Source organism: Pseudophryne corroboree, chromosome 6 (genome assembly GCF_028390025.1).
Source record: "Pseudophryne corroboree isolate aPseCor3 chromosome 6, aPseCor3.hap2, whole genome shotgun sequence".
NCBI classification, from domain to species: domain Eukaryota; kingdom Metazoa; phylum Chordata; class Amphibia; order Anura; family Myobatrachidae; genus Pseudophryne; species Pseudophryne corroboree.
Window position 1 is genome coordinate 691,759,646 of NC_086449.1, and position 15,343 is coordinate 691,774,988.

At 46.4% G+C, this 15,343-nt stretch overlaps 1 long non-coding RNA gene across 1 annotated transcript in view; it reads right to left on the reverse strand.

Moving 5' to 3' along the window:
* LOC134933246 (uncharacterized) overlaps positions 1–10,910 on the reverse strand; it is a 259,257-nt gene extending 248,347 nt beyond the window's left edge. Inside the window, exon 1 of the long non-coding RNA XR_010179656.1 lies at positions 10,652–10,910. This is a non-coding gene — a long non-coding RNA (uncharacterized LOC134933246). The remainder of the gene's footprint in view (positions 1–10,651) is intronic.
* Positions 10,911–15,343: the final 4,433 nt, after the last annotated feature.

The window sequence follows — 15,343 nt, forward strand, 5'->3', positions numbered from 1 at the left end:
CCGTCTAGTTTACCTTCGTGGAGAGGACCTTTGCTGTGTGGTGTGCGATGACGTCATCGCGCACAGCACAGCATTGTGGGACAGACACAGACGCTAGGGGTCATAATTGACCTCTCGTGTCTATCTGTCCCATAGATCTGAGGAGAGGAGCGGCGCCGGTGGAGGTCTGCAGCGGTCGGGAATCAGGAGCGGGGATAGTAACAATTTTTTTTTGTGTGTGTGTAAGCGGCGCTACTCCTACAGGGGGCACAACTCTACAGGGGGCGTGACTGACCACGCCCCCTGTGTGAAGCCACACCCTTTTTCCGCCCGGGGTGCCAAAAGGGCTAGAACCGGCCCTGCGCATAGCGTCTATTCACCGCTGATCTGCTAGGCGCTGTGGCCCGCGGGTGGGACAGTGCCATAAAAATGGGACCGTCCTGCGAAAATCGGGACAGTTGGGAGGTATGGAAGCTGCAGAGCAGGCTGCTGTCATACCCTGGGGAAACACTGTATCAACCAAAAACAAAACTGAGGTAACCCTACACCAAACAGAAAGGCATTCACAAACATGCTCGTCATTTACGTGCCAGAGAGAAAGGTGATTACAAGCCACATATATAGATAGGATTCTCACTAGTTTCACCCAATTCCTACACAGCTCAAACAGTGGAGGTTGTAAAATACTTTGCCACCCATACACAAATCCAGCCTGGCAGCATGCTGCTCTTAGGGGGTAATTCAGACCTGATCGCTGCTGTGCACTTTTGCACAGCGGATGATCAGGTCCAAACTGCGCATGCGTATAAACTGCAATGCGCAGGCGCGTCGCACAGGTACAAAGCGGATCACCACTCAGCAATGGTTTTGTGCGACAGATACGTTCGCACTGGCGATCGCAATGAGGTTGACATCAAGAAGGTGTTTGTGGGTGTCAACTGACCGTTTTCAGGGAGTATCTGGAAAAACGCAGGCATGTCCATGCATTAGCAGGGAGGGTTCCTGACGTCAATTCCGGTCCAAGACAGGCTGATATGTTCGCAGCGGCTGAGTAAGTCCTGGGCTGCCCAGAGATTGCACAAAATCAGTTTGTACAGCTCTGCTACACATGCGTTTGCACACTTGCACAACTAATGTACACTCCCCCTGTAGGCGGTGACTATCTGATCGCAGCAGTGCAAAAATCTCTTGCTAGCGATCAGGTCTGAGGGGCAGATTTATTAAGTTTGGTGGAGTGATAAAGTGGAAGGTGATAACGCACCAGCCAATCAGCTCCTAATTGTCAATTTTCAAACCCAGCCTGTAACATGGCAGTTAGGAGCTGATTGGCTGGTGCGTTATCACCTTCCACTTTATCACTTCACCAGGCTTAATAAATCTGCCCCTAAATTAGACCCTTAGTATTTTACATTTTTACACACCCCTGACTGTTAATGGATACGCCCATAACTAGAACAAGACACACCTTTTGGGCGGAGCATGACACCCCCAGTCAGTGGGAGCGCTGCGCATTCTACTATCAACTTCAATCTCCCTGAAACTAGTTTTCAAAAGTAGACAAGTATGGGGTGGCCTTTCCTGACAGGTTGCTTCATATGTCACTGAAAGCCTGGCAACCAGCCAACCAAAGGGTTAAATAAAAGTAAACAGAAGATGTTTTAGGTTAGCACATCCCTGTACCATTCCCTCAATGCCTCTTGCTATATTATAGCTGTTACTGAGCTGAAATGTGCCTGCATATGCCTGTGCAGCAGGATCCCGGCTGAGGTCCAGTTCCGTAAACAGCAGGCTGCGGAGTCACATTCTGATCAGGCCTTGGCAAATATGTCCAAACTGTGGGAGCCAGCCCCAAACTTAGAACACTCCATATGCTGACGCATGTTTGGTGCCAGGAATAATACAGTGAACTATGTATGGCACCATGTATACAAAGCTAAACCATATCCAGTATAATATGCTGGGCCATATCTGGTGCTGAGTGTACCAAGTTGAGCAATATATTGTTTATCTAGGTTTAATAATGAGGAACATATACCTTAGGGTCTACGGAAGAATTGTGTTTGCTGTTTTTGAAGACTCTGTAAACATTAGGCCAGATTCAGACTTGATCGCTGCTGTGCGTTTTCGCCCAGCGGATGATCAGCTATTAACTGTGCATGCGTATGTACCGCAGTGTGCACACGCGTCGGCCAACCACAACAGGCATCGCCAGTCAGTGACAGGCTGGTGCAACAAAAATTCTAATCGCACAGCCATTTGCATGCTGATTGACAGGAGGAAGCCTTTTGTGGGTGGTAACTGACCATTTTCTGGGAGTGTCAGGGAAAACGCAGGCATTCCCAAGCGTTTACGGGATGGGTATGTGACGTCAGCTCCGGCCCCGTTCAGCCCGTTATGATTGCACTGTAGGAGTAAGTCCTAGGCTGCGCAGAGACTGCAGACACATGTAAAAACCAGTCACTGGTGAGTGAGGTGCGAACAGATTTGCAGCTGTCCGCTGATTAAGGTTTTTTTTAGCAGCTTGGCGTACACATGCGATTGCACACTTGCACTGCAAATTTACACTAACCTTGGGCGGAGACTATCTGATCACAGGGCTACAATTTTAGCAGCCTAACGATCAGGTCTGAATCATCTTCATTGTTTGGCTGTAAAGAACTAACCTGTCCCATGAAACCTGCAATTGCCTGTGGTGACAAAACTTACCAGGGATTGCAGTAGGGATCAGTGAAAGATGTAGGGAGCAGCGCTAGAGGGTGTAGATAGCGGTGCGGGAGGTAGGGAGTGTGTAGGTAGCGGTGCGGGAGGTAGGGAGGGTGTAGGTAGCGGTGCGGGAGGTAGGGAGGGTGTAGGTAGCGGTGCGGGAGGTAGGGAGGGTGTAGGTAGCGGTGCGGGAGGGTGTAGGTAGCGGTGCGGGAGGCAGGGAGAGTGTAGGTAGCGGTGCGGGAGTAAGAAAGAGTGTAGGTAGCGGTGCGGGACTCAGGAGGGAGGGTGTAGGTCGCGGCAGGGAGGGTTGGTAGCGGCGCAGGAGGGAGGAAGGCTGTAGGGAGCACTGACTGCATGGAGGGAGAGAGGGTGGGTGTAAGTAATAGTACTTACTATTAGGCGGGCGGCAACCATGAACACACTGAACGCGGCGGCATTTCAAACGAAGCGCCGGCCGCCAGCCAACCAGAGCTGGCGGACCGGCAGCCAATCAGGGAAGCGGCCGCAGCAGTCGCTCCTGATTGGCTGCCACTGCAGCTTTCCTGATTGGCTGGCGGCCGGCGCAAACATTTGAAGTGCCGCCGCGTTCAACTTGTTCATGGCTGCCGCCCGCCTAATATTGGTAAGTAGTATTACTTACGCCCACCCTCCCGCGCATGCGCAGTATAATCCCGTGAATTCCGGGATTGGATGCTCCAATCCCGGGATTCAAATCCCGGCATTTTTGGGCCCAAATCCCGGGATCCCGCCGATCCCGATTCCGGGATTGGCCTCCCTAGGTATGGATAAGGTGGGCTATCTTAAAAGTTTATTGCTGCAAACAGATTTGAAATAGCAGTTATGGTTCAAAGGTTACAACACTTTTTTTGTTGCAGGTAATTGAAGATGGCTTTGACAAAAGAGGAGAGAATTTAGGTCATTTTGATGTCTGGAGAACTAAATTTCCGTGTAATAGCTGCAGATTTTAACAAACAGCACCCAGAAAGACCTCCAATTTCATATAACACTGTCAGGTGCCTAATTTCCAATTTCCAAGAAACTGGGACTGTGGCTGACAAGTCACGGAGTGGCCGTCCAAAAAGTGCTACTGATGAAACAACCTCAACACTGGTTTTGGCAGCAGACGACATTTGACATCAAAATTACCTAAATTCTCTCCTCCTATTTATTAACATTATTTTTACTAAAATAATGTGAAAAAGGGTGTTTTCACACCCTTTTCACATTATTTTAGTATCTCCTGTATGTATTAAAGGGCATTTGGAGCAGTTTTCGTGGAAAAACTGCTCCAAACACTTTAATTGTAATTTTTTTAATAACTCACATCGCATTCCCCATACTTATAATGGGAAATGTGATGTGGCCGAATTTACTAAAAAACAAACCATACTTACCAGCCCCAGTCCGCTGCTCCGGTGAGCACTGCCGGGCGCTGGGTCCCCCATATGCTGCGCTGTGACCCCGATGCAGTAAAGTGCCGCTGCAAAATGTCAGCTCACTTTACAGCCCCAGGGCTCACAGCGCAGAAGAAGGACCCGGCACTTGGCTGCGCTCACCAGAGCAGTGGACACCGGCTCCTGGGACTGGGAGGTATGAATCCGGGCGTGTGTGTGTGCTCTATCTGGCACGGGGGTAGTCGCAAAGGGGGGGTGGGGGGTCGGCGGAGCATGCACAGCAGGCCATCGGGGTATTTTTTATGAAAGCTACCCCGATAACTCTGTGAAGAGGCATCGCAGGGACAGCGCTTTACTGCAAGCTCTGTCGCTGAATGTGATAGTTGATACATCCAGTGCCGTTTCTTGCGGCGGGCGAGCCGTGCAACCGCACGGGGCACCCGCCGCGGCACTTCTTGAGGACTTTGAATCCCCCCTCTCCTCCCGAGGGCCCAGCTCGGGGGGCGGGGTTTCACGGAATAACACGATTGCGTCGTGACGTCACGGCGCAATCGCGTCATTCGGCGAAACCCCGCCCCCTGAGCTGGGCACTTGGGAGGAGGAAGAAGGGGGAGCCAAGCCGGCCGGCGGCGGCGCCGTGCAGACGAGGGAGAGGCGGCTGAAGAGCGGGAAGAACCGCTTCAAATGTAAGTCAGCCCCTCTCCCTCTCTCTCTCTCCCTCCACCACCACCACCTGCCGTACTGTGTAAAATGGGGACACCTGTCTGCCGGAATGTGTAAAATGGGGACGCAGTCTGCCGGAATGTGTAAAATGGGGGCACGTGCCTGCCTTAATGTGTAAAATAGGGACACTTGCCTGCCTTAATGTGTAAAATGGGGACACTTGCCTGCCGGAATGTGTAAAATGGGGACACTTGCCTGCCGGAATGTGTAAAATGGAGACACTTGCCTGCCGGAATGTGTAAAATGGGGACACTTGCCTGCCGGAATGTGTAAAATGGGGACGCAGTCTGCCACAATGTGTAAAATGGGGACACTTGCCTGTTGTACTGTGTAAAATGGGGACCCTTTCCTGCCGCAATGTGTAAAATGGGGGCACTTGCCTACCGTGCTGTGTAGAATGGGGTCGCGTGCCTGCTGTAATGTGTAAAATAAGGACTTTTTTTTTTTTATCCTGTGGTGGCCGTGATGATATCAGATGAGGACACTCCCATCTTAACAAAGCCACGCCCATTTTAGTGAGGGCCACGCCCCCTTGTCGGGAGCGCGCGCATGCTTTTACTCTTTAAATCTATGGGGGGGCGCATTTTTTTTTTTATGTGAATGGGGGGGGCGCATTTTTAAATCTTGCACTGGGAGCCAAGTTGGCTAGAAACGGCCCTGGATACATCCATGTGATGTACTCAATTATCGCAGTGCGAGTTTGGTCGAGTTTATCATCTGTCATCCGCATCATCAGATGCGGATGGTAATAATTAGACCCATAAATGCCTGGGAAATCACAATGTTCTAAGAGCCTAGTTCAGCATGGATCGCAAAAGCAAAATCTTTCTCTAATGGGCAAAAACATGTGCACTGCAGGGCGGGGGCAGATATAACATGTGCAGAGAGAGTTAGATTTGGGTGGGTTATTTTGTTTCTGTGCAGAGTAAATACTGGCTGCTTTATTTTTACACTGCAATTTAGATTTCAGTTTGAATACACCCCACCCAAATCTAACTCTCTCTGCACATGTTATATCTGCCTCCCCTGCAGTGCACATGGTTTTGCCCAATTGCTAACAAAAATCGTGCTGCGATCAACTTGGAATTACCCCCATGGTTTTGCCCAACTGCTAACATATTTGCTGCTGCGATCAACTCTGAATTAGGCCAATGGTTTTGACCAACGGATAACAAATTTGCTGCTACGACCCCCCAAGCTCCTTCAGTTGAGTAAGTTCAATAAGTAATTTACATTACTATGGCAAGATAACAGTTGATACAGACAGGGCCGGTGCTAGGGTGTTCGACATGCCCCTGTAAACTGCAGATGTGTCCATTTACATCTAGCCTCTTTGCACGATAAACAGCCCTTCTATTCACACCATGCTGTGGCATGACTTGATATCGGCGAGAAACATTTAACGTGACCTTTTCCATTAAAATGCTTCTTATTAACAAACAATGCAAACAGGATGCCTATGCAGGTGTTGCTGATCAATATGATATGTGGCATGCCTATATTCTGTGTGTGGCTGTGTCTGCATATGAAATGCTACACTACAGTGTTTTCCTAGAAAACTGTAATGTAGCAATTCGTACGCAGATACAGCTGCGGTCACACACAGTATATAGGCATGCCACATGTCATTTTAATCAGAGTCTGTTTGTGCACCTCATTCGCATAGTGATGCAAATAAGATGCATTTTCATCAAAAAAGACACCAAGCTCTAACATAGTTGCACAGGACCTGTCAGTTCACTCATGCCTGGCATCTCCCGCTGCATGGCATAATGAGGCACAATGTATGAGGACAAATCTGTATAAACTATCACCCTCCCTCCCTTTATAAAGGGGTGTGATCTCACAAGAAAGAGGCATGGTCACATAATTGTATCCCAATTTAAATGACGCCACACAGTGTCACAATCTTATTTACATTACACCGCATGTAGTGCCCCTTATTCATATTACACCACATAGTAATGTTTCTTATTCACATTAAAAATCACGTAGTGCCCCTGATTATTATTACACCACATAGCAATGCCCCTTATTCATATGATGATCACAGTAGTGCCCCTTATATATGTTACGCCAAACAGTTGTGCCCTTTATATGCAATGCCCACAGTAGTGCTTCTTATACATATAATGCTCACAGTAGTGCTTCTTATACATATAATGCTCACAGTAGTGCTTCTTATACATATAATGCTCACAGTAGTGCTTCTTATACATATAATGCTCACAGTAGTGCTTCTTATACATATAATGCTCACAGTAGTGCCCCTTACACATCATTCTCACTGTAGTAGCACCGCTTATACACACAGGACCTGATTCAGAGATGGTAACAGATCCCTGCATACACAGCAAGAGCTGCGTCCATCTCCTCACACTGGGGGCTGCCCAGCACAGGGCAAGGCTGCTCAGAATGTGTGACACTCCCAATGCGTCCACAATTAAACCCAATTTACTTCATTTAATATTTATTTCTAAATTTCTCAATAAGAAACTTTTGGCCTAGGGGAGACATGAAAAAAAATCTGATATTCTAGGGCTCTGTGATTGAAAAAAGCTTGGGAACCACTGCCCTATGTAGTAGTGTGAAAATTGCAGAGCCCATTGGAGTAGGGATTGCCATGGGAAACCAATAGCTTACAAGCGTCCATATTTCCAACTTGATGAAGATGCTTTTGGCATTCAATGCTGAGACATCCTGATGTCATACTTTACACCACAAGGAGAAACACTGATCTATTGGTAGTCCTCCTTTACTCATGATGAACCAGCTCTGCCTTTTGTGCATATAAGCACCACCTTTATTTTTTTTAAACTGTCGAATGTTTGCATGCCTTCACATTGGCTCAATAATTTCATGGCGCCCTCCGATGGCCATGACCATAAAGGGAAGTGCTCCTTCCCTGCTACACTGAGTCACATCAGTGCAGAACAGTCAGATGTTATGTGATTTTACCCCAAAATGTTACTTTAAAACTAAGGAATATCATACTGTATCATAATAATCATTGGCACAAGGTGTGCAGTGCACCAACACCCGGACTTATTGGTTCACCAAAACCGTTTAATGTGAAGCCTAATGATTTTTCCTTTTTTTAGCTAGTGTGGGGGAAGTATCAGGAACCGGTCTGGCTAGTGCTTACTGGGCTGGTGTATGTATATATAGGAATTTGTAGCCGTCATTGGAGTTCTTTTGGGTGGCTGACCCTTTCCCTGTGACTAGTCATCCATGCTTTTCTATGCACTGACAGGGATCAGCCACACACTCTCTTAGCTCGTTATCGGTCAGCCTAGGACAGGCTCAGATGCGTCTCCCGCCCCATGTCAGGCTGTCTGATCTGCTGTTCCTTCATTTCTCATCTGCTCCTCTCCTTGTGGGCCCACTCCTGCTTCATCTTCAAGCACATATGGGTCTGGAGCTGGCTCCCCAGTGTATAAAGACCACAAAGAAACTTGGCTTTTAACAGTAAGAGTATAAATAAATGATAGATAAAGGTAGAATTATGGGATGAAAGGCGTACAGTACAAGATATAGACTCCGTACTCGTTAAAATTGAAACCTTTACATTAGATCCAGAGCATTTGCATGGCTGAGTTTCATCTAATTACTGCATCTAGGTACATATGGCTATTAAACTAGAGAGAACCATTTAGCTCTGATGTTATGACTTTATCGCTTTTTGTGTCATTTGCTTGGCACTGTCTTATGTAAAGTCTGCAATTCTGCACTGACTGACACAGGATCTCAGTCTTAATTCTTCTTTGACCTTGCTACATAAGAAAAGAGAGAAATGGTATAGAATCTGCAATGTACTGTGCTGCTGGAATACATATGGGATACCGGCAGATGGGATGCCGACTGTCACTATACCAACAACGGCATCCCGAGTCCCCTCGCATGCTTGCTGTGCTCGTCAAGCTTAGGGCCCGGTGTTTGCTCGCCACAGGTTATATTCCCACTCGGGTGGTGGGTCCACGAGTGGGAATACGGGGCTGTGTTCGGAATTGCGACTCCCGGCATTTCACCATCTGTCGGGATCCCTGCATCAGTATCCCAAATGGCGGGATCCCGACAGCCGGTATATTAACTGCATCCGTGTTGTTAGACACTGTATAAAGTCTCAGAGATGTTAAGTGATGTAACATTCCTCTACACTTAAGTGGGGATTAAATTCATGGCACAATGTCTGGCTGAATAAATAACCATGGGGTGCGAGGTAAAATGATCAAAGATAACAGTCGTGGAGTGCCAGGGCCATAACTAGTGCTGTGTGAGTGGTGCCGCTGCCCAGGGCACAGGGAGCAGCAATGTTGCCCCATGGCACCAACATTTGGTTTTCAGGGTGACTGCAGTTTATAGGGCTGCACAAAGATTCATTAGGATACTCTGTGTACTCCTTTGTTGGTGGTCTGGGCAGCCCACCCTCTGAAGGTAACATGTCATGTGTTTGTGGGGGCAGGGCTGGCCCTACTATGTCCCTGTGTAGTGTCTACACCCATCCGTTCCAGACGCTCTCTCTGCACATCTCCCAGAATTGATTCCCCCTTTAGGTTTAGGCCAGGTTTCTACATTCTGTCCGCTGTTATCTGTTTGACAATGAATTGCTTTCTAAAGGTCAATTTTCTGTAAAGATTGTTTTATTTGTGGTGCCTGTATCCAATTGTATCCAATGCACAGACCTAAGTGTTTTTGTGGTATCCAAGGACAACCAAACAAAAAAACTGCCAGATAAAATAATTCTTTGAGATTGCTTGACAGACATCCACAAGACACCAGTTTTTATTTGCAGGTTATTGTAAATTTATCGTCTGTTTAAAAACTCTTCAGAAGTCTCAAATTTTCATCTTAATAAATGCATCTGTGTCTTTTTAGATAAACAACATCCATGAAAACAAATTTGCATAGCCACACTAACATTTATAAATAAAAAAAATATTAATAATGAAAATGACCATACACCAATTCATTTTGGAAGAGAAGTGTATATTTAAAGCAAAGATTACAAGAATAAATATTGCTTCGTATTTATAGTTTATCTCAGTTTTGTTGTTCTAGCTCCTGGAAAGGTTGTTAGTTATTTTATTTCAGGTGCTTGTGGAAGTAGATTAAATGTGGTTAGCAGAAATGTCAGGAAACATGCATGTAAGGCAGTGGTTCCCAAACTTTCTTGAATGACGGCAACCTAGAGTATCAGAATATTTTTTTTGGTACTTCTAGGCCAAAAGTTTCTTATTGAGAAATAAAGTAACAATTATGAAAATAAGTAAATTGTGCTCAACTGTCATCCTTAGGTACAGTTATGTGATGGTGGACAGAGCTGCACTTCTGTGATTGGCAGCCACCAGCACTGGTTGTGAGTCAGTGATCACTTTGACCATAAATAATATCATCAACCTGTGGCACTGCTGAAAGTGTCCTGTCATTTGCTCCCATCCATTACAAGATTTCCATTCCAACCAGCAGGATTGGAAGAGAAATCTTTAGGTGTATGGGCACCTTTAGATAAATGATAAGTAGACATTGATTGGTTGCTATGGGCAACATCTCCACTTCTACAAACCAGCACTTATGCAAATATACCCCTTAGAAGCACTGATGTAAGGAAACAAAGGGAGCCTCTATATGGATAATCAGGAGACACTATGATCTTTTCATTTTTGAGTAATGGAGTTACAACAGATTAGCTGTAGTAATACCTTAAAGCTAGGTTGCCAACAATAACTAAAAAGACAATGGTGCATATTTATCACATCTTGTATTTTTAATGCAATTGTGATGTGATGATAATAATGCTAAATTCACAAAGCAAAGATATTTTTCACTCATATTTAGCAAACTTCTCTTACCAGGACATGGGATCCGATAGTATTCCATCCCATTTACTGCTGCCAATTTGCTTCCGAGTTCAGCTCAATGGGCAGGTTCAGCTGTAGGACTTCCCATGCATCACACGGCCACCAGGGAAGATCCCTCTCTGTAACAAATGCTAAATAGTAGCCCATATACCCAGATAGTGTTAGCTACCAGAGCCAAGCTCATATTCCAGAGCTTGGTAAATGTGCCCATTTCATAGCCTCCATTGAAATGGGGGAATGCAGCAGATAATGCATACCTCCCAACATGACCTTCTCCAGGAGGGACACAATGCTCTGCTTCTGGACTTTTCTCTTAATTTAAGATTGCTGGCACCTGTGTTGAACAGGTTAATGGATAAGAAAGGTGTTTCAGAACAGGTGATGGCAATCATAAATTAAGAGAAAAGTCCAGGAGCAGAGCATTCTGCCCCTCCTGGAGAGGGTCATGTTAGGGGGTATGGATAATGGAGCTATTATGATACATTATTTATTATGGCCCTATATTCCAATTTTAGTTATTAGGATACTATTTTCAAATATATATTGAAAGATGAACAATATGTATATTTGTCATCAAATTACTATATTGTAAAAGATTTAGAGTAACAATATAAATTATAAATACCTGGGCTCATTAATAACAAATTACTACAGGTGATTAGTGCAGTTACCAAAGGCCTCCACTTATTATTGAATACAAACAAGTGTAGAACAATGTTTACAAGTGCATGTCTGTATTGTGCAAAACACAATATATTAAATGGCAAACAACTGGTCAAGGCGACTCTTTGAGATCCCCCCGCTGCCGGCACACTGATGATCAGGATGACGTTGTCAGTATACTGACGGCCGGCATCCCAATCATCGGAAAATCCTACCGATCCCCCATGGACGCATGCGTGGTGCAACTTAATGTATGCGCAGGGAAAATATATCACAACTACTTCTGACATCGACATACAGTGGCATGTGATCAGAATCAGGCCCTGTGTATTTAATGAGTCTTATTCAGAGATGTTGGTAATCCAGCCGCCATCGCAGCATCTCTCTCAACAGCGGTTGTGGAAATATGCAAATGCTAATCTCAGCAGTTCCTTCGTGCTCCGCCATTCGATGGAGTTTTACAACACTCCAACATCTATGTAACATCAGTCGCATCATCGACATTTACAGTAGCCAGAGCCGGCCCCCACGCATATGCGGAGTACGCGGCTGCGTTGAGCGCCAGATGAGGAGGGCGCTGCCGCAGAAACCTCGCCGCCCGAAGCCACCCCGCCGCCCGCAGCCACTCTAGCCACTGTAGCTGTGTCTCTCCCGCCTGACTTTTACATGCTGGCAGCAACTCTGGGAAGGGGAGGGGGTCCACGGCCACCAGCATAAGAACACTGTAGGTAGGTCCCACCGCACAGGTTGTTATGTGGACGGGCTGGGGGTTTGGGGTTATGCTGTCCTAGAAAGCAGCAGTTGTAAGCTCCGCCCCCACAATCATGACTCCCTCCTCCTGTCCTATGAAACACTGCCGTAATCTGAAGCAGAGACATGCTTCACTTGCCCGCCCTCCCTGCACTGTAGAGTAATGCCGAGATATTGTATTCTGTGTTTCAGCATATGGGAGGGCAGCAGGGGTGTATATAAGTTTATGTATGGGAGGGATGGCCATGTGCAGGCAGGGGTGTATATATGTACTGTATATATGTGGGGGGGGGTGTACATGTACAGGAGGGGGTGTATATATGTACTGTATATGTGTGTGGGGGGTGTGCATGTACAGGAGGGTGTATATACTGTATGTATATTGGGGAGGGGTATATGTATATACATGAGCTGTGTATATGCATATGGGGGTATGTCCATGTGCAGGAGGGGTGTATAAATGTATATCGGGGGTTATGTGTATATACGGGAGGGATGTATATATGTATATGGGAAGGTATGTGTATGTACAACTCTTAAGAGGAGTGTATATAAACAGTATAACGGTGTGGTGGTGGGGTAAAGGTGTATATATACATAGTATATTGGTGGTGTGGATTTGTCCATGGACCCCGTCATTAAGCAGCTGCCAGCCCCCAGGAAAGAGATGCTCCGACCCCCTACAAGCCCTAGCCAATGTCACCATGGTAGGTGCCAAGCAGACTCTGGGCCTCTGCAGGGAGGGAGAAGCAGAGATCCATGGAAGGGACTGGATGCAGCAGTTGGGAATCATGTTTGTTGCGGATCAGCTTGAGTGTTTGTCCAGGGATGTTTGGTAATGGGGGCAGCAGGCCTTTGGCTGTTGAATTGCGACTCCGTGCATGCTTACAGTGCACGTAAATGTGTGTGAGGATGTGTGTGTGTGTGTGTGTGTGTGTGTGTGTGTGTGTGTGTGTGTGTGTGTGTGTGTGTAATACAGTTGGTTCTACTGTGGCGTAGCATGTATAAGGGGCTCTACCATGGCATAATGTGTATGAGGGGCACTGCTGTGGCATAACTTGTATAAGCAGCTGTACTGTGGCAAATTGTGTATAAGTAGCTCTACTGTGGTGTAACATGTATAAAGGGTTCTACCATGGTAATGTTTAAAAGGGACTCTGCTGTTGTGTAACGTGTATAAGGGTCTCTACTGGATGGTGCAACGTGTATAAGGGGTACTACTGTGTGGTGTAAGCAGATAGTACTGTGTGGTGTAATGTGACTAACGGACACCACTGTGCAGTGTAATGTAAATAGTGGACACCACTTTGCTGTCTAATGTGAATAGCAGACACTACTGTGTGGTGTAATGTGAATAGAGGACACCACTCTGTGTTGTAATGTGAATTGGTACTATTCTGTGGTCACACCCCTTCCCAGTGAAGCCCCGCCCCTATATATACAACTAAGGGGCGTCAAAATATATATTCGCTTACCGAAAAAAATTAGGCTCAGGACGGCCTTGACAGTAGCCTAGGGCCTAATCTAGCTACGCTCCTCAAATCACACTAAACACAGCCATTGAAGTAGTGAAATTGCAGTTGCGTTCCCAGACACAGCAATGATTGTCCCATAACATGCCCAAGCACAGCAACCTTTTTGCACTCACTTTAGAGCACCTTCCAGTCTCTACCACAAAAGGCTCCATCTCAAGTGTTAGCAATGTCGTAGGCAATTTGAAACGCCATCGGATACTTAGGTTTGTGTGTGCCCAGTTAGGGTTTCCAGAACTTGTTGCACATGCGCGGTAGTAAAATATCGTCCAACTACGTGAACATCCACATTGCGTCCGACTCTGAATCAGGTCCAATTTCTCTAATGGTGAGCAATGGCGGCGCTGTAAAGGGTAGTATCAAGGCAGTAGAGAGCCTGACTGGGCCCAGGTGCTTTTTAGGGGCATGGCCTAATCATAGGAGGCGTGGCCATTCACCCTTAGAGTTAAATACATAATTTTTTTTATTTTTAAGTGTATTCCTAGCCACATTGTAGCCCAGCACACAGCAGCGCGTGCTGGGATGAGGAGAGAAGCTGCAACTGCTGCTGCCAGGTAAGGGTGGGTGAGCCTGGGCCCCTCCATCAGACCTGGGCCTGGGTAATTAATAGTGATGAGCGGGTTCGGTTTCTCGGAAACCGAACCCCCCCGAACTTCACGCTTTTTACACGGGTCCGAGGCAGACTCGGATCTTCCCGCCTTGCTCGGTTAACCCGAGCGTGCCCGAACGTCATCATCCCGCTTTCGGATTCTTGCGAGGCTCGGATTCTATCGCGAGACTCGGATTCTATATAAGGAGCCGCGCGTCGCCGCCATTTTCACACGTGCATTGAGATTGATAGGGAGAGGACGTGGCTGGCGTCCTCTCCGTTTAGAGTAGACTAGAGAGTAGTAGAGAGTGACACTTGATTTACTAATTTTGGGGAGCATATTAGGAGTACTACTTGCTGATAGTGTGACCAGTGACCACCAGTTTAATTAATCCGTTCTCTGCCTGAAAAAAAACGATACACAGTGTGACACAGTCACATACCATATCTGTGCTCAGCCTCAGTGTGCCCTCAGTGTGCTGCATCATCTATGTAATACTGTATATCTGACTGTGCTGAGTGCTCACTGCTCACACAGCTTAATTGTGGGGGAGACTGGGGAGCAGTTATAGCAGGAGTACATATTTTTAACAGTGCACACTTTTGCTGCCAGAGTGCCACTGCCAGTGTGACTGACCAGTGACCACTGACCACCAGTATATTGTGATTGTCTGCCTGAAAAAGTTAAACACTCGTCGTGTGGTGTTTTTTTTTATTTTATAAACGCATTCTGCTGACAGTGTCCAGCAGGTCCGTCATTATATAATATATACCTGTCCGGCTGCAGTAGTGATATATATATATTTTTTATATCATTATCATCCAGTCTATTTTAGCACTGCAGCAGACGCAGTACGGTAGTCCACGGCTGTAGCTACCTCTGTGTCGGCAGTCGCTCGTCCATCCATAATTGTATACCACCTACCCGTGGTGTTTTTTTTTTTTCTATCTTCTTGATACTAGTAGCTTACTTTAGGAGTCTGCAGTGCTGAGCTGACAGTGTCCAGCAGGTCCGTCATTATATAATATATACCTGTCCGGCTGCAGTAGTGATATATATATATTTTATATCTCATTATCATCCAGTCTATATTAGCAGCAGACGCAGTATGGTAGTCCACGGCTGTAGCTACCTCTGTGTCGGCAGTC